The 27,359-nt window shown below is 46.3% G+C and overlaps 33 non-coding genes across 33 annotated transcripts; all 33 read left to right on the forward strand.

Moving 5' to 3' along the window:
• Nucleotides 1–2,247: 2,247 nt before the first annotated feature.
• On the forward strand, nt 2,248–2,366 carry LOC143874936 (5S ribosomal RNA). Its single transcript, XR_013249605.1, has one exon. It is a non-coding gene; the product is annotated as a 5S ribosomal RNA (ribosomal RNA).
• Nucleotides 2,367–2,963: 597 nt separating this feature from the next.
• Nucleotides 2,964–3,082, forward strand: LOC143873249 (5S ribosomal RNA). Its single transcript, XR_013247969.1, has one exon. It is a non-coding gene; the product is annotated as a 5S ribosomal RNA (ribosomal RNA).
• Nucleotides 3,083–3,678: 596 nt separating this feature from the next.
• Nucleotides 3,679–3,797, forward strand: LOC143874448 (5S ribosomal RNA). The gene has a single exon (XR_013249127.1). It is a non-coding gene; the product is annotated as a 5S ribosomal RNA (ribosomal RNA).
• A 597-nt stretch (nt 3,798–4,394) lies between these two features.
• Nucleotides 4,395–4,513, forward strand: LOC143874517 (5S ribosomal RNA). Its single transcript, XR_013249194.1, has one exon. It is a non-coding gene; the product is annotated as a 5S ribosomal RNA (ribosomal RNA).
• Nucleotides 4,514–5,110: 597 nt separating this feature from the next.
• LOC143874083 (5S ribosomal RNA) lies at nt 5,111–5,229 on the forward strand. Its single transcript, XR_013248775.1, has one exon. It is a non-coding gene; the product is annotated as a 5S ribosomal RNA (ribosomal RNA).
• A 597-nt stretch (nt 5,230–5,826) lies between these two features.
• LOC143872901 (5S ribosomal RNA) lies at nt 5,827–5,945 on the forward strand. Its single transcript, XR_013247627.1, has one exon. It is a non-coding gene; the product is annotated as a 5S ribosomal RNA (ribosomal RNA).
• A 598-nt stretch (nt 5,946–6,543) lies between these two features.
• On the forward strand, nt 6,544–6,662 carry LOC143875130 (5S ribosomal RNA). The gene has a single exon (XR_013249791.1). It is a non-coding gene; the product is annotated as a 5S ribosomal RNA (ribosomal RNA).
• A 597-nt stretch (nt 6,663–7,259) lies between these two features.
• On the forward strand, nt 7,260–7,378 carry LOC143870677 (5S ribosomal RNA). Its single transcript, XR_013245459.1, has one exon. It is a non-coding gene; the product is annotated as a 5S ribosomal RNA (ribosomal RNA).
• Nucleotides 7,379–7,975: 597 nt separating this feature from the next.
• On the forward strand, nt 7,976–8,094 carry LOC143873309 (5S ribosomal RNA). Its single transcript, XR_013248024.1, has one exon. It is a non-coding gene; the product is annotated as a 5S ribosomal RNA (ribosomal RNA).
• Nucleotides 8,095–8,691: 597 nt separating this feature from the next.
• On the forward strand, nt 8,692–8,810 carry LOC143874937 (5S ribosomal RNA). The gene has a single exon (XR_013249606.1). It is a non-coding gene; the product is annotated as a 5S ribosomal RNA (ribosomal RNA).
• A 597-nt stretch (nt 8,811–9,407) lies between these two features.
• Nucleotides 9,408–9,526, forward strand: LOC143874449 (5S ribosomal RNA). The gene has a single exon (XR_013249128.1). It is a non-coding gene; the product is annotated as a 5S ribosomal RNA (ribosomal RNA).
• Nucleotides 9,527–10,123: 597 nt separating this feature from the next.
• Nucleotides 10,124–10,242, forward strand: LOC143874316 (5S ribosomal RNA). The gene has a single exon (XR_013249000.1). It is a non-coding gene; the product is annotated as a 5S ribosomal RNA (ribosomal RNA).
• Nucleotides 10,243–12,358: 2,116 nt separating this feature from the next.
• Nucleotides 12,359–12,477, forward strand: LOC143874851 (5S ribosomal RNA). Its single transcript, XR_013249519.1, has one exon. It is a non-coding gene; the product is annotated as a 5S ribosomal RNA (ribosomal RNA).
• Nucleotides 12,478–13,074: 597 nt separating this feature from the next.
• Nucleotides 13,075–13,193, forward strand: LOC143875036 (5S ribosomal RNA). Its single transcript, XR_013249702.1, has one exon. It is a non-coding gene; the product is annotated as a 5S ribosomal RNA (ribosomal RNA).
• A 597-nt stretch (nt 13,194–13,790) lies between these two features.
• Nucleotides 13,791–13,909, forward strand: LOC143874853 (5S ribosomal RNA). The gene has a single exon (XR_013249521.1). It is a non-coding gene; the product is annotated as a 5S ribosomal RNA (ribosomal RNA).
• A 597-nt stretch (nt 13,910–14,506) lies between these two features.
• On the forward strand, nt 14,507–14,625 carry LOC143874854 (5S ribosomal RNA). The gene has a single exon (XR_013249522.1). It is a non-coding gene; the product is annotated as a 5S ribosomal RNA (ribosomal RNA).
• Nucleotides 14,626–15,222: 597 nt separating this feature from the next.
• On the forward strand, nt 15,223–15,341 carry LOC143873965 (5S ribosomal RNA). The gene has a single exon (XR_013248658.1). It is a non-coding gene; the product is annotated as a 5S ribosomal RNA (ribosomal RNA).
• A 597-nt stretch (nt 15,342–15,938) lies between these two features.
• On the forward strand, nt 15,939–16,057 carry LOC143874998 (5S ribosomal RNA). Its single transcript, XR_013249667.1, has one exon. It is a non-coding gene; the product is annotated as a 5S ribosomal RNA (ribosomal RNA).
• A 597-nt stretch (nt 16,058–16,654) lies between these two features.
• LOC143874899 (5S ribosomal RNA) lies at nt 16,655–16,773 on the forward strand. Its single transcript, XR_013249569.1, has one exon. It is a non-coding gene; the product is annotated as a 5S ribosomal RNA (ribosomal RNA).
• Nucleotides 16,774–17,370: 597 nt separating this feature from the next.
• LOC143874282 (5S ribosomal RNA) lies at nt 17,371–17,489 on the forward strand. Its single transcript, XR_013248967.1, has one exon. It is a non-coding gene; the product is annotated as a 5S ribosomal RNA (ribosomal RNA).
• Nucleotides 17,490–18,086: 597 nt separating this feature from the next.
• On the forward strand, nt 18,087–18,205 carry LOC143874855 (5S ribosomal RNA). Its single transcript, XR_013249523.1, has one exon. It is a non-coding gene; the product is annotated as a 5S ribosomal RNA (ribosomal RNA).
• Nucleotides 18,206–18,801: 596 nt separating this feature from the next.
• LOC143874527 (5S ribosomal RNA) lies at nt 18,802–18,920 on the forward strand. The gene has a single exon (XR_013249204.1). It is a non-coding gene; the product is annotated as a 5S ribosomal RNA (ribosomal RNA).
• Nucleotides 18,921–19,514: 594 nt separating this feature from the next.
• LOC143874623 (5S ribosomal RNA) lies at nt 19,515–19,633 on the forward strand. The gene has a single exon (XR_013249297.1). It is a non-coding gene; the product is annotated as a 5S ribosomal RNA (ribosomal RNA).
• Nucleotides 19,634–20,230: 597 nt separating this feature from the next.
• Nucleotides 20,231–20,349, forward strand: LOC143874999 (5S ribosomal RNA). The gene has a single exon (XR_013249668.1). It is a non-coding gene; the product is annotated as a 5S ribosomal RNA (ribosomal RNA).
• Nucleotides 20,350–20,946: 597 nt separating this feature from the next.
• Nucleotides 20,947–21,065, forward strand: LOC143874900 (5S ribosomal RNA). The gene has a single exon (XR_013249570.1). It is a non-coding gene; the product is annotated as a 5S ribosomal RNA (ribosomal RNA).
• Nucleotides 21,066–21,662: 597 nt separating this feature from the next.
• On the forward strand, nt 21,663–21,781 carry LOC143874284 (5S ribosomal RNA). Its single transcript, XR_013248969.1, has one exon. It is a non-coding gene; the product is annotated as a 5S ribosomal RNA (ribosomal RNA).
• A 596-nt stretch (nt 21,782–22,377) lies between these two features.
• Nucleotides 22,378–22,496, forward strand: LOC143874949 (5S ribosomal RNA). The gene has a single exon (XR_013249619.1). It is a non-coding gene; the product is annotated as a 5S ribosomal RNA (ribosomal RNA).
• A 596-nt stretch (nt 22,497–23,092) lies between these two features.
• LOC143874401 (5S ribosomal RNA) lies at nt 23,093–23,211 on the forward strand. The gene has a single exon (XR_013249082.1). It is a non-coding gene; the product is annotated as a 5S ribosomal RNA (ribosomal RNA).
• Nucleotides 23,212–23,808: 597 nt separating this feature from the next.
• LOC143874285 (5S ribosomal RNA) lies at nt 23,809–23,927 on the forward strand. Its single transcript, XR_013248970.1, has one exon. It is a non-coding gene; the product is annotated as a 5S ribosomal RNA (ribosomal RNA).
• A 597-nt stretch (nt 23,928–24,524) lies between these two features.
• On the forward strand, nt 24,525–24,643 carry LOC143875019 (5S ribosomal RNA). Its single transcript, XR_013249686.1, has one exon. It is a non-coding gene; the product is annotated as a 5S ribosomal RNA (ribosomal RNA).
• A 597-nt stretch (nt 24,644–25,240) lies between these two features.
• LOC143874805 (5S ribosomal RNA) lies at nt 25,241–25,359 on the forward strand. The gene has a single exon (XR_013249475.1). It is a non-coding gene; the product is annotated as a 5S ribosomal RNA (ribosomal RNA).
• A 597-nt stretch (nt 25,360–25,956) lies between these two features.
• Nucleotides 25,957–26,075, forward strand: LOC143874901 (5S ribosomal RNA). The gene has a single exon (XR_013249571.1). It is a non-coding gene; the product is annotated as a 5S ribosomal RNA (ribosomal RNA).
• A 597-nt stretch (nt 26,076–26,672) lies between these two features.
• LOC143874594 (5S ribosomal RNA) lies at nt 26,673–26,791 on the forward strand. Its single transcript, XR_013249270.1, has one exon. It is a non-coding gene; the product is annotated as a 5S ribosomal RNA (ribosomal RNA).
• The last annotated feature ends 568 nt before the right edge of the window (nt 26,792–27,359 follow it).

Here is a 27,359-nt window from a genome sequence, read left to right on the forward strand (position 1 = left end):
GGGGGTAAAACTGTAATAAACAGGTTTAGAAAAATCTAGCCATTTGGGCCCCAACAGCTACTTTTCGACACCGGCGCGATCGACCGAGGTGTCTCGGTCGCTCGCCCTATTGGGCGCTCTCTTTTTTATTTTGAATTTCTTATCACCGCGGTCGACCAAGCTGGTCGCGGTCGCCCTCTGAGAGCAACCTGGACATTTTTATTTCTGTTCAGATTCCTATCCGCGGTCGACCGGATTGACCAAGATGGATTGTTTCTGGCTTTCCAGAAACACATCCGCGGTCGACCGGCCCACTAAAATCCGGTAGGTGCTGGATTTCCAACCACCTTACTGCGGTCGCCCGGGAAACCACGGTCGACCGGCCCTGTTTGAAAATTGAGTTTTAAATATAAAATCCAAGGGACTTTGGGCATTGGTCTTTGGGCTTTTGTCCAAGGTTTTCTAACATATTTTGGGGAGTGTTGATGGTTTTCAAAGATGTTAAATTTAATTATGAAAACCATTTGAAAACCTTTGAAAGTGCAAATACATTTAAAACAAGAGGACTCCAAATACAATCTAGAAAGATAAAACTTTGAGTCTCCTTGGATTGCTTGGTTCCTCTGCACTTTCTTGGACATCTCTTACTTGTGAGTGAACTCTTTGACTTGGTTTGGCTCTTGTGACTTCCTCTATTCTTCCAACATCTTCTATGTTGCATGAGGTTGTCACCAAGGCTGGTTCATCTCCAAGCTTCTACTAGCACTTTGTTAGGCAACTTGTGGGATCTTCAACTTGAGCTCTTTGACTTGAACATCTTCCATGGATGATGACTCCAATGAATATGCAAGCTCTTTGGTCCATTGTGCATGTTGATCATCATGCCATGTGTTGTGTTGAGTTGTGTAATGGTGATATGACATTGTGGGACCCGATCCCGCGAGAGGGTGGGGCGCGAGTCACCACGCTCTCTCTTGGTCTCTCGTACCCACGCGATTGGCGTGTGCATTTTAATATTGATTTTAATTCGTCTTTTATGTGAACTTGGGATCACTAAGGCAATCCGAATTCCACACAAAAGAGACTGACAGAGTCGCCACCTAGATGTGGGATCTAGGACCCATGATTAACCAGAAATCTAGACTCGCTACCTGGTTACAATAATGGAAGGTATGGGGAGTTATCCACCGCATGCACCATTCCCGCCCGATAATCGGTCTTCAATTCCAAAAGCTAACTCTTTTAAATTTATTTTAAATGGCTCATTCAACTCTCTATTAATGTGCGAACTAAGTGACATGCATCCTATGATCTAATTTCATTGTGGATCCTAAATGTGTATCTTGATTCCTTAATTTGTTTGGATTCAATCTAGGTGCAAGTTCTCCTAAGATTCTAATTTCATGGAAAATCCTAAATGATTTAATTAAGAATATACAAGAAAATTAATATACAAAAACCCCACAATTTGTTGTGGAGCCGACTCGCGGTTGGTATGCCATCAAACATCCAAGCTGCCTACGTACCTAAGCCTCACTGGGATCAGAGTCGACGTAGTTCGGTGCACCTAAGCTAAGCTACTTATGCCTAACTCAACTAAGACACCGACCTAGACGGGATTGACTGTTTCAACAGTTTTAAGAGAAGTTATTTAATTCAAGTTGAGGATTTTATTATCCTAGGATTTCATCTAAGATGTTATATGATTCTTATCTAAAAGCAAGTTGTTCCTTAGACTAAAGCAGGTTAACCTACATCCTAGTTTACTAGGCTTGTCCTAGGAAAAGATTGGGTGACTAGTGTAATTAAACCTATGGCACGGTTGCTATTCATAGCAAGCGTCCGTGATGAGGCTGGACTCCTAACTCTAGGACTCCCTAAAACCTAAGACTCCCTAAAACCTAGGACACGACATGACGTAAGTGTTCCTAAATTGGGCACTAATGGTTCTTACGACGAAAACCGCGATCCAACGGTTCCGAAAGACACAAGACAAATCGATTTAAATTCTCGAGGTTAATGAATTTCAAATTTCAAGGATTTTCAGTTTCTGGACATTCAAGGATTACCAATGGTTCTAGGGTTCACCAATTTCGGCCCAGAATAGCATCCAAGGAAGGGAATCGTGCGCTCTTTCCTTGTGCAATTTAATACTTAGGTTATAGCACCTTATTGCCTGGCATATCTCAGAATTTCTGTGGACAGTAACCTCGGAGCCAACAATGCAAGTGGAAACTCTTTATTACTTTGACAATTGAGAGGCATGCCGGGTGCGATCATACCAGCACAAATGCACTGTATCCTATCAGAACTCCGAAGTTAAGCGTGCTTGGGCGAGAGTAGTACTAGGATGGGTGACCTCCTGGGAAGTCCTCGTGTTGCACCCCTGTCACTTTTTTCGGCTATCTACCACTTTTTTCGAACAATCTTTCGGTTCTGGAACGTCGATGCGAACTGAAAAGCACGTTTAGTGCGACGCCTCCTAGGTTTCGGTTCGGTTCTTTTTATTTTCTTCCGGATGGTGAATTAAAATACCTCCGGTCTTTATTATGGCGGGGTGATAGTGTCGTTTGATTCGATAAACGGAATTCGTTCTGACATTTCATTTGCGGTCTAAATATAGCGGGGGTTTGTTTAGATTCAGTGACGTACCGGCTATAGCGGATGAGTGTACTATTGGATGCGAGTCAGGAATCCGGTCGTAAGGTGTTTACTGGCCGTGAGCTACCCTTGGTGTACAAATATCGTTTCGACGATAACTTTTGATCCGCCCGTCAGATCGTGGCGATTCTTATATTGGTTCGGGGGTACTCGGGAAGATTCTTCGCGCGATTACAGCCCTGGCAGTCATCCGGCTTCCCGACATGCTCGGATCGTCCATCCGATGTCATCTAGCACGATTTTTTCGCACTTTCATTTAAACGGACTTCGTACGACAATGCAAGTGGAAACTCTTTATTACTTTGACAATGGAGAGGCATGCCGGGTGCGATCATACCAGCACAAATGCACTGGATCCCATCAGAACTCCGAAGTTAAGCGTGCTTGGGCGAGAGTAGTACTAGGATGGGGGACCTCGTGGGAAGTCCTCGTGTTGCACCCCTGTCACTTTTTTCGGCTATCTACCACTTTTTCGAACAATCTTTCGGTTCTGGAACGTCGATGCGAACTGAAACACACGTTTAGTGCGACGCCTGCTAGATTTCGGTTCGGATGTATTTATTTTCTTCCGGATGGTGAATTCAAATACGTACGGTCTTTATTATGGCGGGGTGATAGTGTCGTTTGATTCGATAAACGGAATTCGTTCTGACATTTCATTTGTGGCCAAAATATAGCGGAGGTTTGTTTAAATTCAGTAACGTACCGGCTATATCGGATGAGTGTACTAGTGGATGCGAGTCAGGAATCCGGTCGGAAGGTGTTTACTTGCCGTGAGCTACCCTTTGTGCACAAATATCGTTCCGACGATAACTTTTGATCCGCCCGTCAGATCGTGGAGATTCTTATATTGATTCGGGGGTACTCGGGAAGACTCATCGCGCGATGACAGTGCTTTCGGTCATCCGGCTTCCCGACATGCTCGAATCGTCAATCCGATGTCATCTAGCAGGATTTTTTCGCACTTTCATTTAAACGGACTTCGTACGACAATGCGAATGGAAACTCTTTATTACTTTGATAATGGAGAGGCATGCTAAGTGCGATCATACCAGCACAAATGCACTGGATCCCATCAGAACTCCGAAGTTAAGCGTGCTTGGGCGAGAGTAGTACTAGGATGGGTGACCTCGTGGGAAGTCCTCGTGTTGCACCCCTGTCACTTTTTTCGGCTATCTACCACTTTTTTCGAACAATCTTTCGGTTCTGGAACGTCGATGCGAACTGAAACACACGTTTAGTGCGACACCTCCTAGATTTCGGTTCCGATGTATTTATTTTCTTCCGGATGGTGAATTCAAATACGTCCGGTCTTTATTATGGCAGGGTGATAGTGTCGTTTGATTCGATAAACGGAATTCTTTCTGACATTTCATTTGTGGTCAAAATATAGCGGAGGTTTGTTTAGATTCAGTAACGTACCGGCTATAGCGGATGAGTGTACTAGTGGATGCGAGTCAGGAATCCGGTCGTAAGGTGTTTACTGGCCGTGAGCTACCCTTGGTGCACAAATATCGTTTCGATGATAACTTTTGATCCGCCCGTCAGATCGTGGCGATTCTTATATTAATTCGGGGGTACTCGGGAAGATTCATCGCGCGATGGCAGTCCTGGCGGTCATCCGGCTTCCCGACATGCTCGAATCGTCAACCCGATGTCATTTAGCAGGATTTTTTCGCACTTTCATTTAAACGGACTTCGTACGACAATGCGAATGGAAACTCTTTATTACTTTGACAATGGAGAGGCATCCTGGGTGCGATTATACCAGCACAAATGCACTGGATCCCATCAGAATTCCGAAGTTAAGCGTGCTTGGGCGAGAGTAGTACTGGGATGGGTGACCTCGTGGGAATTCCTCGTGTTGCACCCCTGTCACTTTTTTCGGCTATCTACCACTTTTTTCGAACAATCTTTCGGTTCTGGAACGTCGATGCGAACTGAAACACACGTTTAGTGCGACGCCTCCTAGATTTCGGTTCGGATGTATTTATTTTCTTCTGGATGGTGAATTCAAATACGTCCGGTCTTTATTATGGCGGGGTGATAGTGCCGTTTGATTCGATAAACAGAATTCGTTCTGACATTTCATTTGTGGTCAAAATATAGCGGAGGTTTGTTTAGATTCAGTAACGTACCGGCTATAGCGGATGAGTGTACTAGTGGATGCGAGTCAGGAATCCGGTCGTAAGGTGTTTACTGGCCGTGAGCTACCCTTGGTGCACAAATATTGTTTCGACGATAACTTTTGATCCGCCCGTCAGATCGTGACGATTCTTATATTGATTCGGGGGTACTCGGGAAGATTCATCGCGCGATGACAGTCCTGGCGGTCATCCGGCTTCCCGACATGCTCGAATCGTCAATCCGATGTCATCTAGCAGGATTTTTTCGCACTTTCATTTAAACGGACTTCGTACGACAATGCGAATGGAAACTTTCTATTACTTTGACAATGGAGAGGCATGCTGGGTGCGATCATACCAGCACAAATGCACTGGATCCCATCAGAACTCCGTAGTTAAGCGTGCTTGGGCGAGAGTAGTACTAGGATGGGTGTCCTCCTGAGAAGTCCTCGTGTTGCACCCCTGTCACTTTTTTCGGCTATCTACCACTTTTTTAGAACAATCTTTCAGTTCTGGAACGTCGATGCGAACTGAAACACACGTTTAGTGCGACGCCTCCTAGGTTTCAGTTCGGATATATTTATTTTCTTCCGGATGGTGAATTCAAATACGACCGGTCTTTATTATGGCGGGGTGATAGTGTCGTTTGATTCGATAAACGGAATTCGTTCTGACATTTCATTTGTGGTTAAAATATAGTAGAGGTTTGTTTAGATTCATTAACGTACCGGCTATAGCGGATGAGTGTACTAGTGGGTGCGAGTCAGGAATCCGGTCGTAAGGTGTTTACTGGCCGTGAGCTACCCTTGGTGCATAAATATCGTTTCGACGATAACTTTTGATCCGCCCGTCAGATCGTGGCGATTCTTATATTGATTCGGGGGTACTCGGGAAGATTCATCGCGCGATAATAGTCCTGGCGGTCATCCGGCTTCCCGACATGGTCGAATCGTCAATCCGATGTCATCTAGCAGGATTTTTTCGCACTTTCATTTAAACGGACTTCGTACGACAATGCGAATGGAAACTTTCTATTACTTTGACAATGGAGAGGCATGCTGGGTGCGATCATACCGGCACAAATGCACTGGATCCCATCAGAACTCCGAAGTTAAGCGTGCTAGGGCGAGAGTAGTACTAGGATGGGTGACCTCCTGGGAAGTCCTCGTGTTGCACCCCTGTCACTTTTTTCGGCTATCTACCACTTTTTTCGAACAATCTTTCGGTTCTTGAACGTCGATGCGAACTGAAACACACATTAAGTGCGACGCCTCCTAGATTTCGGTTCGGATGTATTTATTTTCTTCCGGATGGTGAATTCAAATACGTCCGGTCTTTATTATGGCGAGGTGATAGTGTCGTTTGATTCGATAAACGGAATTCGTTCTGACATTTCATTTGCGGTCAAAATATAGCGGGGGTTTGTTTAGATTCAGTGACGTACCGGCTATAGGGGATGAGTGTACTATTGGATGCGAGTCAGGAATCCGGTCGTTAGGTGTTTACTGGCCACGGAGCTACCCTTGGTGCACAAATATCGTTCTGACGATAACTTTTGATCCGCCCGTCAAATCGTGGCGATTCTTATATTAATTCGGGGGTACTCGGGAAGATTTATCGCGCGATGACGGCCGTGGCGGTAATCCGGCTTCCGGACATGCTCGGATCGTCCATCCGATGTCATCTAGCAGGATTTTTTCGCACTTTCATTTAAACGGACTTCGTACGACAATGCGAATGGAAACTTTTTATTACTTTGACAATGGAGAGGCATGCTGGGTGCGATCATACCAGCTCAAATGCACTGGATCCCATCAGAACTCCGAAGTTAAGCGTGCTTGGGCGTGAGTAGTACTAAGATGGGTGACCTCCTGGGGAATCCTCGTGTTGCACTGCTGTCACTTTTTTCGGCTATCTACCACTTTTTTCGAACAATCTTTCGGTTCTGGAACGTCGATGCGAACTGAAACGCACGTTCAGTGCGACGCCTCCTAGATTTCGGTTCGGATCTTTTTATTTTCTTCCGGATGGTGAATTCAAATACGTCCGGCCTTTATTATGGCGGGCTGATAGTGTCGTTTGATTCGATAAACGGAATTCGTTCTGACATTTCATTTACGGTCAAAATATAGCGGGTGTTTGTTTAGATTCAGTGAGGTACCGGCTATAGCGGATGAGTGTACTAGTGGATGCGAGTCAGGAATCCGGCCGGAAGGTGTTTACTGGCCGTGAGCTACCCCTGGTGAACAAATATCGTTCCGACGATTACTTTTGATCCGCCCATCAGATCGTGGCGATTCATATATTGATTCGGGGGTACTCGGGAAGATTCATCGTGCGATAACAGCCCTGGCGGTCATCCGGCTACCAGACATGCTCGGATCGTCCATCCGATGTCATCTAGCAGGATTTTTTCGCACTTTCATTTAAACGGACTTCGTACGACAATGCGAATGGAAACTCTTTATTACTTTGACAATGGAGAGGCATGCTGGGTGCGATCATACCAGCACAAATGCACTGGATCCCATCAGAACTCCGAAGTTAAGCGTGCTTGGGCGAGAGTAGTACTAGGATGGGTGACCTCCTGGGAAGTCCTCGTGTTGCACCCCTGCCATTTTTTTCGGCTATCTACCACTTTTTTCGAACAATCTTTCGGTTTTAGAACGTCGATGCGAACTGAAACACACGTTTAGTGCGACGCCTCCTAGATTTCGGTTCGGATGTATTTATTTTCTTCCGGATGGTGAATTCAAATACGTCCGGTCTTTATTATGGCGAGGTGATAGTGTCGTTTGATTCGATAAACGGAATTCGTTCTGACATTTCATTTGCGGTCAAAATATAGCGGGGGTTTGTTTAGATTCGGTGACGTACCGGCTATAGCGGATGAGTGTACTATTGGATGCGAGTCAGGAATCCGGTCGGAAGGTGTTTACTGGCCGTGAGTTACCCTTGGTGCACAAATATCATTCCGACGATAACTTTTGATCCACCCGTCTAATCGTGGCGATTCTTATATTGATTCGGGGGTACTCGGGAAGATTCATCGCGCGATGACGGCCATGGCGGTCATCCGGCTTCCGAACATGCTCGGATCGTCGATCCGATGTCATCTAGCTGGATTTTTTCACAGTTTCATTTAAACGGACTTCGTACGACAATGCGAATGGAAACTCTTTTTTACTTTGATAATGGAGAGGCATGCTGGGTGCGATTATACCAGCACAAATGCACTGGATCCCATCAGAACTCCGAAGTTAAGCGTGCTTGGGCGAGAGTAGTACTAGGATGGGTGACCTCGTGGGAAGTCCTCGTGTTGCACCCCTGTCACTTTTTTTGCGCTAACTACCACTTTTTTCGAACAATCTTTCGGTTCTGGAACGTCGATGTGAACTGAAACACACGTTTAGTGCGACGCCTCCTAGATCTCGGTTCGGGTGTATTTATTTTCTTTCGGATGGTGAATTCAAGTACGTCCAGTCTTTATTATGGCGGGGTGATAGTGTCGTTTGATTCGATAAACAGAATTCGTTCTGACATTTCATTTGTGGTCAAAATATAGCGGAGGTTTGTTTAGATTCAGTAACGTACCGGCTATAGCGGATGAGTGTACTAGTGGATGCGAGTCAGGAATCCGGTCGTAAGGTGTTTACTGGCCGTGAGCTACCCTTGGTGTAAAAATATCGTTTCGACGATAACTTTTGATCCGCCCGTCAGATCGTGGCGATTCTTATATTGATTCGGGGGTACTCGAGAAGATTCATCTCGCGATTACACCCGCGGGGGTAATCCGGCTTCCCGACATGCTCGGATCGTTCATCCGATGTCATCTAACACGATTTTTCGCACTTTCATTTAAACGGACTTCGTACGACAATGCAAGTGGAAACTCTTTATTACTTTGACAATTGAGAGGCATGCCGGGTGCGATCATACCAGCACAAATGCACTGTATCCTATCAGAACTCCGAAGTTAAGCGTGCTTGGGCGAGAGTAGTACTAGGATGGGTGACCTCCTGGGAAGTCCTCGTGTTGCACCCCTGTCACTTTTTTCGGGTATCTACCACTTTTTTCGAACAATCTTTCGGTTCTGGAACGTCGATGCGAACTGAAAAGCACGTTTAGTGCGACGCCTCCTAGGTTTCGGTTCGGTTCTTTTTATTTTCTTCCGGATGGTGAATTAAAATACCTCCAGTCTTTATTATGGCGGGGTGATAGTGTCGTTTGATTCGATAAACGGAATTCTTTCTGACATTTCATTTGCGGTCTAAATATAGCGGGGGTTTGTTTAGATTCAGTAACGTACCGGCTATAGCGGATGAGTGTACTAGTGGATGCGAGTCAGGAATCCGGTCGTAAGGTGTTTACTGGCCGTGAGCTACCCTTGGTGCACAAATATCGTTTCGACGATAACTTTTGATCCGCCCGTCAGATCGTGGCGATTCTTATATTGATTCGGGGGTACTCGGGAAGATTCATCGCGGGATGACAGTGATTTCGGTCCCCCGGCTTCCCAACATGCTCGAATCGTCAATCCGATGTCATCTAGCAGGATTTTTTCGCACTTTCATTTAAACGGACTTCGTACGACAATGCGAATGGAAACTCTTTATTACTTTGATAATGGAGAGGCATGCTAAGTGCGATCATACCAGCACAAATGCACTGGATCCCATCAGAACTCCGAAGTTAAGCGTGCTTGGGCGAGAGTAGTACTAGGATGGGTGACCTCGTGGGAAGTCCTCGTGTTGCACCCCTGTCACTTTTTTCGGCTATCTACCACTTTTTTCGAACAATCTTTCGGTTCTGGAACGTCGATGCGAACTGAAACACACGTTTAGTGCGACACCTCCTAGATTTCGGTTCCGATGTATTTATTTTCTTCCGGATGGTGAATTCAAATACGTCCGGTCTTTATTATGGCGGGGTGATAGTGTCGTTTGATTCGATAAACGGAATTCGTTCTGACATTTCATTTACGGTCAAAATATAGCGGGTGTTTGTTTAGATTCAGTGAGGTACCGGCTATAGCGGATGAGTGTACTAGTGGATGCGAGTCAGGAATCCGGCCGGAAGGTGTTTACTGGCCGTGAGGTACCCCTGGTGAATAAATATCGTTCCGACGATTACTTTTGATCCGCCCATCAGATCGTGGCGATTCACATATTGATTCGGGGGTACTCGGGAAGATTCATCGTGCGATGAAAGCCCTGGCGGTCGTCCGGCTACCCGACATGCTCGGATCGTCCATCCGATTTCATCTAGCAGAATTTTTTCGCACTTTCATTTAAACGGACTTCGTACGACAATGCGAATGGAAACTCTTTATTACTTTGACAATGGAGAGGCATGCTGGGTGCGATCATACCAGCACAGATGCACTGGATCCCATCAGAACTCCGAAGTTAAGCGTGCTTGGACGAGAGTAGTACTAGGATGGGTGACCTCCTTGGAAGTCCTCGTGTTGCACTCCTGTCACTTTTTTCGCCTATCTATCACTTTTTTCGAACAATCTTTTGGTTCTAGAACGTCGATGCGAACTGAAACGCACGTTCAGTGCGACGCCTCCTAGGTTTCGGTTCGGATCTTTTTATTTTCTTCCGGATGGTGAATTCAAATACGTCCGGTCTTTATTATGGCGGGGTGATAGTGTCGTTTGATTCGATAAACGGAATTCGTTCTGACATTTCATTTACGGTCAAAATATAGCGGGTGTTTGTTTAGATTCAGTGAGGTACCGGCTATAGCGGATGAGTGTACTTGAAATACTCAAGAGGGGGGGTGAATTGAATTTAACTCAATATTAGGCCTTTTGAAAATTATCTATAAACCCTAATTGGAATTTTTCTTCACTTGAATAAATATTTGGTTAGTGCACATATAATTGAAAGAACAAAGTGAAATGCCAAACCAAAACAATAATGGAAATGCAAGAGTGAGAAATTGACACACCGATATATAGTGGTTCGGCCAACGGCCTACTCCACTCTACTCAAGGTCGCACTTGAGGGATTCCACTATAGGAGACCTCCACGATGCCCGGCTCCGAGGCGGTTACAAATCAAAGGGATATTAAACAAGGATGCCCTTACACCTTTACAAAGACTCTCCTTCTCCGCCGAGTTCTAAGCGGTTGCTCTCTAGGGAATTAAAAAGGGAATGCCCTAGCCACCTACACTAGATTTGAAAGAGAATAGCTTGGCTTCTTCTTGAAAGCTTGATGCTCTTTGTAGACCCTTGATTGCTCTTCAAAGATGGTGATTTGCAAGTGAAAGCACTACTATATCCAAACTCAAAAGATTCACAAGTGAAAGGCAAGTTTGGGATGAAAAACAAAAACTCAAGCTAAAATGGATTGCAAATGTTTTTGATGCTTAAGGATGTTTTTCAAAGATCAAGAGAGAGTGAAAAACTTCTCTACATGTTGTATATATAACCACACCAAAGAATATGACCGTTTGGGGGTGGAAATATCAAAAACCAACAATTAATTTGAATCCCAACGGCTATTTTTTAGTCTGTCGCGAGGTTCTCGGAGTTCCGAGAACCATTCTCGGAGTTCCGAGAATTCTCGGAGTTCCGAGAAATATTCTCGGAGTTCCGAGACAACGGCCAGAAGAAATAAAATTTCTACTGGACCATTTCTCGGAGTTCCGAGAAATTGTCTCGGAGTTCCGAGAAAGTGTCCAGATGCTACTGGACCTTTTCTCGGAGTTCCGAGGGAACTCTCGGAGTTCCGAGCTCGGAGCTCCGAGAAAAATTCTCGGAGTTCCGAGAAGCCTAAAAATCCGCACTTTTTGATTTTTATTGCAAATTTGATTTTTAGCTTTTGGAACTCAACTCCTATGGTTATTTTGGAATGTTTATGAGGGTCCCAACATGTTGGTCCATCACATAACCATTCACTAATGCATTTTAAGTTCTTAAGTGTTCTTTGAAAAACAAGTTGAAAACACTTTGCCTTGACTTGGAAATCTAAAGAGAAAGGATGTACAATGATACCTATGCAATCTTCAACTTCTCTTTAGTCTTGGTCTTCAATTGATCTTCCATCTTGTGTATGCTTTGCTTGAGAGATGAGGTGAGCTTCACTTAGCTCCTTTGACTCTTGTATGGGATATCTCCAAGCATGACCATGTTGTGTGTTGGTTTCTTCAATGATCAATCCTATCTTAAACACAACACTTCAAAGCAAATTGATTAGTATTCAAAAACACAATCAATTATGTTTAGAATCATCAAAACAAGATAGGAGAGTAGACCCTTGGGCTTACAGTACTAGTGGATGCGAGTCAGGAATCCGGCCGGAAGGTGTTTACTGGCCGTGAGCTACCCCTGGTGAACAAATATCGTTCCGACGATTACTTTTGATCCGCCCATTAGATCGTGGCGATTCATATATTGATTCGGGGGTACTCGGGAAGATTCATCGTGCGATGACAGCCCTGGCGGTCATCCGGCTACCCGACATGCTCGGATCGTCCATCCGATGTCATCTAGCAGGATTTTTTCGCACTTTCATTTAAACGGACTTCGTACGACAATGCAAATGGAAACTCTTTATTACTTTGACAATGGAGAGGCATGCTGGGTGCGATCATACCAGCACAAATGCACTGGATCCCATCAGAACTCCGAAGTTAAGCGTGCTTGGACGAGAGTAGTACTAGGATGGCTGACCTCCTTGGAAGTCCTCGTGTTGCACTCCTGTCACTTTTTTCGGCTATCTATCACTTTTTTCGAACAATCTTTTGGTTCTAGAACGTCGATGCGAACTGAAACGCACGTTCAGTGCGACGCCTCCTAGATTTCGGTTCGGATCTTTTTATTTTCTTCCGGATGGTGAATTCAAATACGTCCGGTCTTTATTATGGCGGGGTGATAGTGTCGTTTGATTCGATAAACGGAATTCGTTCTGACATTTCATTTACGGTCAAAATATAGCGGGTGTTTGTTTAGATTCAGTGAGGTACCGGCTATAGCGGATGAGTGTACTAGTGGATGCGAGTCAGGAATCCGGCCGGAAGGTGTTTACTGGCCGTGAGCTACCCCTGGTGAACAAATATCGTTCCGACGATTACTTTTGATCCGCCCATCAGATCGTGGCGATTCATATATTGATTCGGGGGTACTCGGGAAGATTCATCGTGCGATGACAGCCCTGGCGGTCATCCGGCTACCCGACATGCTCGGATCGTCCATCCGATGTCATCTAGCAGGATTTTTTCGCACTTTCATTTAAACGGACTTCGTACGACAATGCGAATGGAAACTCTTTATTACTTTGACAATGGAGAGGCATGCTGGGTGCGATCATACCAGCTCAAATGCACTGGATCCCATCAGAACTCCGAAGTTAAGCGTGCTTGGGCGAGACTAGTACTAGGATGGGTGACCTCCTAGGAAATCCTCGTGATGCACTCCTGTCACTTTTTTCGGCTATCTACCACTTTTTTCGAACAATCTTTCGGTTCTGGAACGTCGATGCGAACTGAAACGCACGTTCAGTGCGACGCCTCCTAGCTTTCGGTTCGGATCTTTTTATTTTCTTCCGGATGGTGAATTCAAATACGTCCGGTCTTTATTATGGCGGGGTGATAGTGTTGTTTGATTCGATAAACGGAATTCGTTCTGACATTTCATTTACGGTCAAAATATAGCGGGGGTTTGTTTAGATTCAGTGAGGTACCGGCTATAGCGGATGAGTGTACTAGTGGATGCGAGTCAGGAATCCGGCCGGAAGGTGTTTACTGGCCGTGAGCTACCCCTGGTGAACAAATATCGTTCCGACGATTACTTTTGATCCGCCCATCAGATCGTGGCGATTCATATATTGATTGGGGGGTACTCGGGAAGATTCATCGTGCGATGACAGCCCTGGCGGTCATCCGGTTACCCGACATGCTCGGATCGTCCATCCGATGTCATCTAGCAGGATTTTTTCGCACTTTCATTTAAACGGACTTCGTACGACAATGCGAATGGAAACTCTTTATTACTTTGACAATGGAGAGGCATGCTGGGTGCGATCATACCAGCACAAATGCACTGGATCCCATCAGAACTCCGAAGTTAAGCGTGCTTGGACGAGAGTAGTACTAGGATGGCTGACCTCCTTGGAAGTCCTCGTGTTGCACTCCTGTCACTTTTTTCGGCTATCTATCACTTTTTTCGAACAATCTTTTGGTTCTAGAACGTCGATGCGAACTGAAACGCACGTTCAGTGCGACGCCTCCTAGGTTTCGGTTCTGATCTTTTTATTTTCTTCCGGATGGTGAATTCAAATACGTCCGGTCTTTATTATGGCGGGGTGATAGTGTCGTTTGATTCGATAAACGGAATTCGTTCTGACAATTCATTTACGGTCAAAATATAGTGGGGGTTTATTTAGATTCAGTGAGGTACCGGCTATAGCGGATGAGTGTACTAGTGGATGCGAGTCAGGAATCCGGCCGGAAGGTGTTTACTGGCCGTGAGCTACCCCTGGTGAACAAATATCGTTCCGACGATTACTTTTGATCCGCCCATCAGATCGTGGCGATTCATATATTGATTCGGGGGTACTCGGGAAGATTCATCGTGCGATGACAGCCCTGGCGGTCATCCGGCTACCCGACATGCTCGGATCGTCCATCCGATGTCATCTAGCAGGATTTTTTCGCACTTTCATTTAAACGGACTTCGTACGACAATGCGAATGGAAACTCTTTATTACTTTGACAATGGAGAGGCATGCTGGGTGCGATCATACCAGCACAAATGCACTGGATCCCATCAGAACTCCGAAGTTAAGCGTGCTTGGACGAGAGTAGTACTAGGATGGCTGACCTCCTTGGAAGTCCTCGTGTTGCACTCCTGTCACTTTTTTCGGCTATCTATCACTTTTTTTGAACAATCTTTTGGTTCTAGAACGTCGATGCGAACTGAAACGCACGTTCAGTGCGACGCCTCCTAGATTTCGGTTCGGATCTTTTTATTTTCTTCCGGATGGTGAATTCAAATACGTCCGGTCTTTATTATGGCGTGGTGATAGTGTCGTTTGATTCGATAAACGGAATTCGTTCTGACATTTCATTTACGGTCAAAATATAGCGGGTGTTTGTTTAGATTCAGTGAGGTACCGGCTATAGCGGATGAGTGTACTAGTGGATGCGAGTCAGGAATCCGGCCGGAAGGTGTTTACTGGCCGTGAGCTACCCCTGGTGAACAAATATCGTTCCGACGATTACTTTTGATCCGCCCATCAGATCGTGGCGATTCATATATTGATTCGGGGGTACTCGGGAAGATTCATCGTGCGATGACAGCCCTGGCGGTCATCCGGCTACCCGACATGCTCGGATCGTCCATCCGATGTCATCTAGCAGGATTTTTTCGCACTTTCATTTAAACGGACTTCGTACGACAATGCGAATGGAAACTCTTTATTACTTTGACAATGGAGAGCCATGCTGGGTGCGATCATACCAGCTCAAATGCACTGGATCCCATCAGAACTCCGAAGTTAAGCGTGCTTGGGCGAGAGTAGTACTAGGATGGGTGACCTCCTGGGAAATCCTCGTGTTGCACTCCTGTCACTTTTTTCGGGTCTCTACCAGTTTTTTCGAACAATCTTTCGGTTCTGGAACGTCGATGCGAACTGAAACGCACGTTCAGTGCGACGCCTCCTAGCTTTCGGTTCGGATCTTTTTATTTTCTTCCGAATGGTGAATTCAAATACGTCCGGTCTTTATTATGGCGGGGTGATAGTGTCGTTTGATTCGATAAACGGAATTCGTTCTGACATTTCATTTACGGTCAAAATATAGCGGGGGTTTGTTTAGATTCAGTGAGGTACCGGCTATAGCGGATGAGTGTACTAGTGGATGCGAGTCAGGAATCCGGCCGGAAGGTGTTTACTGGCCGTGAGCTACCCCTAGTGAACAAATATCGTTCCGACGATTACTTTTGATCCGCCGATCAGATCGTGGCGATTCATATATTGATTCGGGGGTACTCGGGAAGATTCATTGTGCGATGACAGCCCTGGCGGTCATCCGGCTACCCGACATGCTCGGATCGTCCATCCGATGTCATCTAGCAGGATTTTTTCGCACTTTCATTTAAACGGACTTCGTACGACAATGCGAATGGAAACTCTTTATTACTTTGACAATGGAGAGGCATGCTAGGTGCGATCATACCAGCACAAATGCACTAGATCCCATCAGAACTCCGAAGTTAAGCGTGCTTGGACGAGAGTAGTACTAGGATGGGTGACCTCCTTGGAAGTCCTCGTGTTGCACTCCTATCACTTTTTTCGGCTATCTATCACTTTTTTCGAACAATCTTTTGGTTCTAGAACGTCGATGCGAACTGAAACGCACGTTCAGTGCGACGCCTCCTAGGTTTCGGTTCGGATCTTTTTATTTTCTTCCGGATGGTGAATTCAAATACGTCCGGTCTTTATTATGGCGGGGTGATAGTGTCGTTTGATTCGATAAACGGAATTCGTTCTGACATTTCATTTACGGTCAAAATATAGCGGGTGTTTGTTTAGATTCAGTGAGGTACCGGCTATAGCGGATGAGTGTACTAGTGGATGCGAGTCAGGAATCCGGCCGGAAGGTGTTTACTGGCCGTGAGCTACCCCTGGTGAACAAATATCGTTCCGACGATTACTTTTGATCCGCCCATCAGATCGTGGCGATTCATATATTGATTCGGGGGTACTCGGGAAGATTCATCGTGCGATGACAGCCCTGGCGGTCATCCGGCTACCCGACATGCTCGGATCGTCCATCCGGTGTCATCTAGCAGGATTTTTTCGCACTTTCATTTAAACGGACTTCGTACGACAATGCGAATGGAAACTCTTTATTACTTTGACAATGGAGAGGCATGCTGGGTGCGATCATACCAGCTCAAATGCACTGGATCCCATCAGAACTCCGAAGTTAAGCGTGCTTGGGCGAGACTAGTACTAGGATGGGTGACCTCCTGGGAAATCCTCGTGATGCACTCCTGTCACTTTTTTCGGCTATCTACCACTTTTTTCGAACAATCTTTCGGCTCTGGAACGTCGATGCGAACTGAAACGCACGTTCAGTGCGACGCCTCCTCGCTTTCGGTTCGGATCTTTTTATTTTCTTCCGGATGGTGAATTCAAATACGTCCGGTCTTTATTATGGCGGGGTGATAGTGTCGTTTGATTCGATAAACGGAATTCGTTCTGACATTTCATTTACGGTCAAAATATAGCGGGGGTTTGTTTAGATTCAGTGAGGTACCGGCTATAGCGGATGAGTGTACTAGTGGATGCGAGTCAGGAATCCGGCCGGAAGGTGTTTACTGGCCGTGAGCTACCCCTGGTGAACAAATATCGTTCCGACGATTACTTTTGATCCGCCCATTAGATCGTGGCGATTCATATATTGATTGGGGGGTACTCGGGAAGATTCATCGTGCGATGACAGCCCTGGCGGTCATCCGGCTACCCGACATGCTCGGATCGTCCATCCGATGTCATCTAGCAGGATTTTTTCGCACTTTCATTTAAACGGACTTCGTACGACAATGCGAATGGAAACTCTTTATTACTTTGACAATTGAGAGGCATGCTGGGTGCGATCATACCAGCACAAATGCACTGGATCCCATCAGAACTCCGAAGTTAAGCGTGCTTGGACGAGAGTAGTACTAGGATGGGTGACCTCCTTGGAAGTCCTCGTGTTGCACTCCTGTCACTTTTTTCGGCTATCTATCACTTTTTTCGAACAATCTTTTGGTTCTAGAACGTCGATGCGAACTGAAACGCACGTTCAGTGCGACGCCTCCTAGGGTTCGGTTCTGATCTTTTTATTTTCTTCCGGATGGTGAATTCAAATACGTCCGGTCTTTATTATGGCGGGGTGATAGTGTCGTTTGCTTCGATAAACGGAATTCGTTCTGACATTTCATTTACGGTCAAAATATAGCGGGGGTTTATTTAGATTCAGTGAGGTACCGGCTATAGCGGATGAGTGTACTAGTGGATGCGAGTCAGGAATCCGGCCGGAAGGTGTTTACTGGCCGTGAGCTACCCCTGGTGAACAAATATCGTTCCGACGATTACTTTTGATCCGCCCATCAGATCGTGGCGATTCATATATTAATTCGGGGGTACTCGGGTAGATTCATCGTCCGATGACAGCCCTGGCGGTCATCCGGCTACCCGACATGCTCGGATCGTCCATCCGATGTCATCTAGCAGGATTTTTTCGCACTTTCATTTAAACGGACTTCGTACGACAATGCGAATGGAAACTCTTTATTACTTTGACAATGGAGAGGCATGCTGGGTGCGATCATACCAGCACAAATGCACTGGATCCCATCAGAACTCCGAAGTTAAGCGTGCTTGGACGAGAGTAGTACTAGGATGGCTGACCTCCTTGGAAGTCCTCGTGTTGCACTCCTGTCACTTTTTTCGGCTATCTATCACTTTTTTCGAACAATCTTTTGGTTCTAGAACGTCGATGCTAACTGAAACGCACGTTCAGTGCGACGCCTCCTAGATTTCGGTTCGGATCTTTTTATTTTCTTCCGGATGGTGAATTCAAATACGTCCGGTCTTTATTATGGCGGGGTGATAGTGTCGTTTGATTCGATAAACGGAATTCGTTCTAACATTTCATTTACGGTCAAAATATAGCGGGTGTTTGTTTAGATTCAGTGAGGTACCGGCTATAGCGGATGAGTGTACTAGTGGATGCGAGTCAGGAATCCGGCCGGAAGGTGTTTACTGGCCGTGAGCTACCCCTGGTGAACAAATATCGTTCCGACGATTACTTTTGATCCGCCCATCAGATCGTGGCGATTCATATATTGATTCGGGGGTACTCGGGAAGATTCATCGTGCGATGACAGCCCTGGCGGTCATCCGGCTACCCGACATGCTCGGATCGTCCATCCGATGTCATCTAGCAGGATTTTTTCGCACTTTCATTTAAACGGACTTCGTACGACAATGCGAATGGAAACTCTTTATTACTTTGCAATGGAGAGCCATGCTGGGTGCGATCATACCAGCTCAAATGCACTGGATCCCATCAGAACTCCGAAGTTAAGCGTGCTTGGGCGAGAGTAGTACTAGGATGGGTGACCTCCTGGGAAATCCTTGTGTTGCACTCTTGTCACTTTTTTCGGCTATCTACCACTTTTTTCGAACAATCTTTCGGTTCTGGAACGTCGATGCGAACTGAAACGCACGTTCAGTGCGACGCCTCCTAGCTTTCGGTTCGGATCTTTTTATTTTCTTCCGAATGGTGAATTCAAATACGTCCGGTCTTTATTATGGCGGGGTGATAGTGTCGTTTGATTCGATAAACGGAATTCGTTCTGACATTTCATTTACGGTCAAAATATAGCGGGGGTTTGTTTAGATTCAGTAAGGTACCGGCTATAGCGGATGAGTGTAGTGGATGCGAGTCAGGAATCCGGCCGGAAGGTGTTTACTGGCCGTGAGCTACCCCTGGTGAACAAATATCGTTCCGACGATTACTTTTGATCCGCCCATCAGATCGTGGCGATTCATATATTGATTCGGGGGTACTCGGGAAGATTCATTGTGCGATGAAAGCCCTGGCGGTCATCCGGCTACCCGACATGCTCGGATCGTCCATCCGATGTCATCTAGCAGGATTTTTTCGCACTTTCATTTAAACGGACTTCGTACGACAATGCGAATGGAAACTCTTTATTACTTTGACAATGGAGAGGCATGCTGGGTGCGATCATACCAGCACAAATGCACTGGATCCCATCAGAACTCCGAAGTTAAGCGTGCTTGGACGAGAGTAGTACTAGGATGGGTGACCTCCTTGGAAGTCCTTGTGTTGCACTCCTGTCACTTTTTTCGGCTATCTATCACTTTTTCCGAACAATCTTTTGGTTCTAGAACGTCGATGCGAACTGAAACGCACGTTCAGTGCGACGCCTCCTAGGTTTCGGTTCGGATCTTTTTATTTTCTTCCGGATGGTGAATTCAAATACGTCCGGTCTTTATTATGGCGGGGTGATAGTGTCGTTTGATTCGATAAACGGAATTCGTTCTGACATTTCATTTACGGTCAAAATATAGTGGGTGTTTGTTTAGATTCAGTGAGGTACCGGCTATAGCGGATGAGTGTACTAGTGGATGCGAGTCAGGAATCCGGCCGGAAGGTGTTTACTGGCCGTGAGCTACCCCTGGTGAACAAATATCGTTCCGACGATTACTTTTGATCCGCCCATCAGATCGTGGCGATTCATATATTGATTCGGGGGTACTCGGGAAGATTCATTGTGCGATGACAGCCCTGGCGATCATCCGGCTACCCGACATGCTCGGATCGTCCATCCGATGTCATCTAGAAGGATTTTTTCGCACTTTCATTTAAACGGACTTCGTACGACAATGCGAATGGAAACTCTTTATTACTTTGACAATGGAGAGGCATGCTAGGTGCGATCATACCAGCACAAATGCACTAGATCCCATCAGAACTCCGAAGTTAAGCGTGCTTGGACGAGAGTAGTACTAGGATGGGTGACCTCCTTGGAAGTCCTCGTGTTGCACTCCTGTCACTTTTTTCGGCTATCTATCACTTTTTTCGAACAATCTTTTGGTTCTAGAACGTCGATGCGAACTGAAACGCACGTTCAGTGCGACGCCTCCTAGGGTTCGGTTCTGATCTTTTTATTTTCTTCCGGATGGTGAATTCAAATACGTCCGGTCTTTATTATGGCGGGGTGATAGTGTCGTTTGCTTCGATAAACGGAATTCGTTCTAACATTTCATTTACGGTCAAAATATAGCGGGGGTTTATTTAGATTCAGTGAGGTACCGGCTATAGCGGATGAGTGTACTAGTGGATGCGAGTCAGGAATCCGGCCGGAAGGTGTTTACTGGCCGTGAGCTACCCCTGGTGAACAAATATCGTTCCGACGATTACTTTTGATCCGCCCATCAGATCGTGGCGATTCATATATTGATTCGGGGGTACTCGGGAAGATTCATCGTGCGATGACAGCCCTGGCGGTCATCCGGCTACCCGACATGCTCGGATCGTCCATCCGATGTCATCTAGCAGGATTTTTTCGCACTTTCATTTAAACGGACTTCGTACGACAATGCGAATGGAAACTCTTTATTACTTTGACAATGGAGAGGCATGCTGGGTGCGATCATACCAGCTCAAATGCACTGGATCCCATCAGAACTCCGAAGTTAAGCGTGCTTGGGCGAGACTAGTACTAGGATGGGTGACCTCCTGGGAAATCCTCGTGATGCACTCCTGTCACTATTTTCGGCTATCTACCACTTTTTTCGAACAATCTTTCGGCTCTGGAACGTCGATGCGAACTGAAACGCACGTTCAGTGCGACGCCTCCTCGCTTTCGGTTCGGATCTTTTTATTTTCTTCCGGATGGTGAATTCAAATACGTCCGGTCTTTATTATGGCGGGGTGATAGTGTCGTTTGATTCGATAAACGGAATTCGTTCTGACATTTCATTTACGGTCAAAATATAGCGGGGGTTTGTTTAGATTCAGTGAGGTACCGGCTATAGCGGATGAGTGTACTAGTGGATGCGAGTCAGGAATCCGGCCGGAAGGTGTTTACTGGCCGTGAGCTACCCCTGGTGAACAAATATCGTTCCGACGATTACTTTTGATCCGCCCATTAGATCGTGGCGATTCATATATTGATTGGGGGGTACTCGGGAAGATTCATCGTGCGATGACAGCCCTGGCGGTCATCCGGCTACCCGACATGCTCGGATCGTCCATCCGATGTCATCTAGCAGGATTTTTTCGCACTTTCATTTAAACGGACTTCGTACGACAATGCGAATGGAAACTCTTTATTACTTTGACAATTGAGAGGCATGCTGGGTGCGATCATACCAGCACAAATGCACTGGATCCCATCAGAACTCCGAAGTTAAGCGTGCTTGGACGAGAGTAGTACTAGGATGGGTGACCTCCTTGGAAGTCCTCGTGTTGCACTCCTGTCACTTTTTTCGGCTATCTATCACTTTTTTCGAACAATCTTTTGGTTCTAGAACGTCGATGCGAACTGAAACGCACGTTCAGTGCGACGCCTCCTAGATTCGGTTCTGATCTTTTTATTTTCTTCCGGATGGTGAATTCAAATACGTCCGGTCTTTATTATGGCGGGGTGATAGTGTCGTTTGCTTCGATAAACGGAATTCGTTCTGACATTTCATTTACGGTCAAAATATAGCGGGGGTTTATTTAGATTCAGTGAGGTACCGGCTGTAGCGGATGAGTGTACTAGTGGATGCGAGTCAGGAATCCGGCCGGAAGGTGTTTACTGGCCGTGAGCTACCCCTCGTGAACAAATATCGTTCCGACGATTACTTTTGATCCGCCCATCAGATCGTGGCGATTCATATATTAATTCGGGGGTACTCGGGTAGATTCATCGTGCGATGACAGCCCTGGCGGTCATCCGGCTACCCGACATGCTCGGATCATCCATCCGATGTCATCTAGCAGGATTTTTTCGCACTTTCATTTAAACGGACTTCGTACGACAATGCGAATGGAAACTCTTTATTACTTTGACAATGGAGAGGCATGCTGGGTGCGATCATACCAGCACAAATGCACTGGATCCCATCAGAACTCCGAAGTTAAGCGTGCTTGGACGAGAGTAGTACTAAGATGGCTGACCTCCTTGGAAGTCCTCGTGTTGCACTCCTGTCACTTTTTTCGGCTATCTATCACTTTTTTCGAACAATCTTTTGGTTCTAGAACGTCGATGCGAACTGAAACGCACGTTCAGTGCGACGCCTCCTAGATTTCGGTTCGGATCTTTTTATTTTCTTCCGGATGGTGAATTCAAATACGTCCGGTCTTTATTATGGCGGGGTGATAGTGTCGTTTGATTCGATAAACGGAATTCGTTCTAACATTTCATTTACGATCAAAATATAGCGGGTGTTTGTTTAGATTCAGTGAGGTACCGGCTATAGCGGATGAGTGTACTAGTGGATGCGAGTCAGGAATCCGACCGGAAGGTGTTTACTGGCCGTGAGCTACCCCTGGTGAACAAATATCGTTCCGACGATTACTTTTGATCCGCCCATCAGATCGTGGCGATTCATATATTGATTCGGGGGTACTCGGGAAGATTCATCGTGCGATGACAGCCCTGGCGGTCATCCGGCTACCCGACATGCTCGGATCGTCCATCCGATGTCATCTAGCAGGATTTTTTCGCACTTTCATTTAAACGGACTTCGTACGACAATGCGAATGGAAACTCTTTATTACTTTGCAATGGAGAGCCATGCTGGGTGCGATCATACCAGCTCAAATGCACTGGATCCCATCAGAACTCCGAAGTTAAGCGTGCTTGGGCGAGAGTAGTACTAGGATGGGTGACCTCCTGGGAAATCCTTGTGTTGCACTCCTGTCACTTTTTTCGGCAATCTACCACTTTTTTCGAACAATCTTTCGGTTCTGGAACGTCGATGCGAACTGAAACGCACGTTCAGTGCGACGCCTCCTAGCTTTCGGTTCGGATCTTTTTATTTTCTTCCGAATGGTGAATTCAAATACGTCCGGTCTTTATTATGGCGGGGTGATAGTGTCGTTTGATTCGATAAACGGAATTCGTTCTGACATTTCATTTACGGTCAAAATATAGCGGGGGTTTGTTTAGATTCAGTGAGGTACCGGCTATAGCGGATGAGTGTACTAGTGGATGCGAGTCAGGAATCCGGCCGGAAGGTGTTTACTGGCCGTGAGCTACCCCTGGTGAACAAATATCGTTCCGACGATTACTTTTGATCTGCCCATCAGATCGTGGCGATTCATATATTGATTCGGGGGTACTCGGGAAGATTCATTGTGCGATGACAGCCCTGGCGGTCATCCGGCTACCCGACATGCTCGGATCGTCCATCCGATGTCATCTAGCAGGATTTTTTCGCACTTTCATTTAAACGGACTTCGTACGACAATGCGAATGGAAACTCTTTATTACTTTGACAATGGAGAGGCATGCTGGGTGCGATCATACCAGCACAAATGCACTGGATCCCATCAGAACTCCGAAGTTAAGCGTGCTTGGACGAGAGTAGTACTAGGATGGGTGACCTCCTTGGAAGTCCTCGTGTTGCACTCCTGTCACTTTTTTCGGCTATCTATCACTTTTTTCGAACAATCTTTTGGATCTAGAACGTCGATGCGAACTGAAACGCACGTTCAGTGCGACGCCTCCTAGGTTTCGGTTCAGATCTTTTTATTTTCTTCCGGATGGTGAATTCAAATACGTCCGGTCTTTATTATGGCGGGGTGATAGTGTCGTTTGATTCGATAAACGGAATTCGTTCTGACATTTCATTTACGGTCAAAATATAGCGGGGGTTTATTTAGATTCAGTGAGGTACCGGCTATAGCGGATGAGTGTACTAGTAGATGCGAGTCAGGAATCCGGCCGGAAGGTGTTTACTGGCTGTGAGCTACCCCTGGTGAACAAATATCGTTCCGACGATTACTTTTGATTCGCCCATCAGATCGTGGCGATTCATATATTGATTCGGGGGTACTCGGGAAGATTCATCGTGCGATGACAGCCCTGGCGGTCATCCGGCTACCCGACATGCTCGGATCGTCCATCCGATGTCATCTAGCAGGATTTTTTCGCACTTTCATTTAAACGGACTTCGTACGACAATGCGAATGGAAACTCTTTATTACTTTGACAATGGAGAGGCATGCTGGGTGCGATCATACCAGCACAAATGCACAGGATCCCATCAGAACTCCGAAGTTAAGCGTGCTTGGACGAGAGTAGTACTAGGATGGCTGACCTCCTTGGAAGTCCTCGTGTTGCACTCCTGTCACTTTTTTCGGCTATCTATCACTTTTTTCGAACAATCTTTTGGTTCTAGAACGTCGATGCGAACTGAAACGCACGTTCAGTGCGACGCCTCCTAGATTTCGGTTCGGATCTTTTTATTTTCTTCCGGATGGTGAATTCAAATACGTCCGGTCTTTATTATGGCGGGGTGATAGTGTCGTTTGATTCGATAAACGGAATTCGTTCTGACATTTCATTTACGGTCAAAATATAGCGGGTGTTTGTTTAGATTCAGTGAGGTACCGGCTATAGCGGATGAGTGTACTAGTGGATGCGAGTCAGGAATCCGGCCGGATGGTGTTTACTGGCCGTGAGCTACCCCTGGTGAACAAATATCGTTCCGACGATTACTTTTGATCCGCCCATCAGATCGTGGCGATTCATATATTGATTCGGGGGTACTCGGGAAGATTCATCGTGCGATGACAGCCCTGGCGGTCATCCGGCTACCCGACATGCTCGGATCGTCCATCCGATGTCATCTAGCAGGATTTTTTCGCACTTTCATTTAAACGGACTTCGTACGACAATGCGAATGGAAACTCTTTATTACTTTGACAATGGAGAGGCATGCTGGGTGCGATCATACCAACTCAAATGCACTGGATCCCATCAGAACTCCGAAGTTAAGCGTGCTTGGGCGAGAGTAGTACTAGGATGGGTGACCTCCTGGGAAATCCTCGTGTTGCACTCCTGTCACTTTTTTCGTCTATTTACCACTTTTTTCGAACAATCTTTCGGTTCTGGAACGTCGATGCGAACTGAAACGCACGTTCAGTGCGACGCCTCCTAGCATTCGGTTCGGATCTTTTTATTTTCTTCCGGATGGTGAATTCAAATACGTCCGGTCTTTATTATGGCGGGGTGATAGTGTCATTTGATTCGATAAACGGAATTTGTTCTGACATTTCATTTACGGTCAAAATATAGCGGGGGTTTGTTTAGATTCAGTGAGGTACCGGCTATAGCGGATGAGTGTACTAGTGGATGCGAGTCAGGAATCCGGCCGGAAGGTGTTTACTGGCCGTGAGCTACCCCTGGTGAACAAATATCGTTCCGACGATTACTTTTGATCCGCACATCAGATCGTGGCGATTCATATATTGATTCGGGGGTACTCGGGAAGATTCATCGTGCGATGACAGCCCTGGCGGTCATCCGGCTACCCGACATGCTCGGATCGTCCATCCGATGTCATCTAGCAGGATTTTTTCGCACTTTCATTTAAACGGACTTCGTACGACAATGCGAATGGAAACTCTTTATTACTTTGACAATGGAGAGGCATGCTGGGTGCGATCATACCAGCTCAAATGCACTGGATCCCATCAGAACTCCGAAGTTAAGCGTGCTTGGGCGAGACTAGTACTAGGATGGGTGACCTCCTGGGAAATCCTCGTGATGCACTCCTGTCACTTTTTTCGGCTATCTACCACTTTTTTCGAACAATCTTTCGGCTCTGGAACGTCGATGCGAACTGAAACGCACGTTCAGTGCGACGCCTCCTCGCTTTCGGTTCGGATCTTTTTATTTTCTTCCGGATGGTGAATTCAAATACGTCCGGTCTTTATTATGGCGGGGTGATAGTGTCGTTTGATTCGATAAACGGAATTCGTTCTGACATTTCATTTACGGTCAAAATATAGCGGGGGTTTGTTTAGATTCAGTGAGGTACCGGCTATAGCGGATGAGTGTACTAGTGGATGCGAGTCAGGAATCCGGCCGGATGGTGTTTACTGGCCGTGAGCTACCCCTGGTGAACAAATATCGTTCCGACGATTACTTTTGATCCGCCCATCAGATCGTGGCGATTCATATATTGATTCGGGGGTACTCGGGAAGATTCATCGTGCGATGACAGCCCTGGCGGTCATCCGGCTACCCGACATGCTCGGATCGTCCATCCGATGTCATCTAGCAGGATTTTTTCGCACTTTCATTTAAACGGACTTCGTACGACAATGCGAATGGAAACTCTTTATTACTTTGACAATGGAGAGGCATGCTAGGTGCGATCATACCAGCTCAAATGCACTGGATCCCATCAGAACTCCGAAGTTAAGCGTGCTTGGGCGAGAGTAGTACTAGGATGGGTGACCTCCTGGGAAATCCTCGTGTTGCACTCCTGTCACTTTTTTCGGCTATCTACCACTTTTTTCGAACAATCTTTCGGTTCTGGAACGTCGATGCGAACTGAAACGCACGTTCAGTGCGACGCCTCCTAGCATTCGGTTCGGATCTTTTTATTTTCTTCCGGATGGTGAATTCAAATACGTCCGGTCTTTATTATGGCGGGGTGATAGTGTCGTTTGATTCGATAAACGGAATTTGTTCTGACATTTCATTTACGGTCAAAATATAGCGGGGGTTTGTTTAGATTCAGTGAGGTACCGGCTATAGCGGATTAGTGTACTAGTGGATGCGAGTCAGGAATCCGGCCGGAAGGTGTTTACTGGCCGTGAGCTACCCCTGGTGAACAAATATCGTTCCGACGATTACTTTTGATCCGCACATCAGATCGTGGCGATTCATATATTGATTCGGGGGTACTCGGGAAGATTCATCGTGCGATGACAGCCCTGGCGGTCATCCGGCTACCCGACATGCTCGGATCGTCCATCCGATGTCATCTAGCAGGATTTTTTCGCACTTTCATTTAAACGGACTTCGTACGACAATGCGAATGGAAACTCT

This window comes from Tasmannia lanceolata, unplaced genomic scaffold (genome assembly GCF_043159265.1).
Source record: "Tasmannia lanceolata isolate RefF3 unplaced genomic scaffold, GAP_Taslan_0.1 ptg000003l, whole genome shotgun sequence".
In the NCBI taxonomy this organism is placed as follows: Eukaryota; Viridiplantae; Streptophyta; class Magnoliopsida; order Canellales; family Winteraceae; genus Tasmannia; species Tasmannia lanceolata.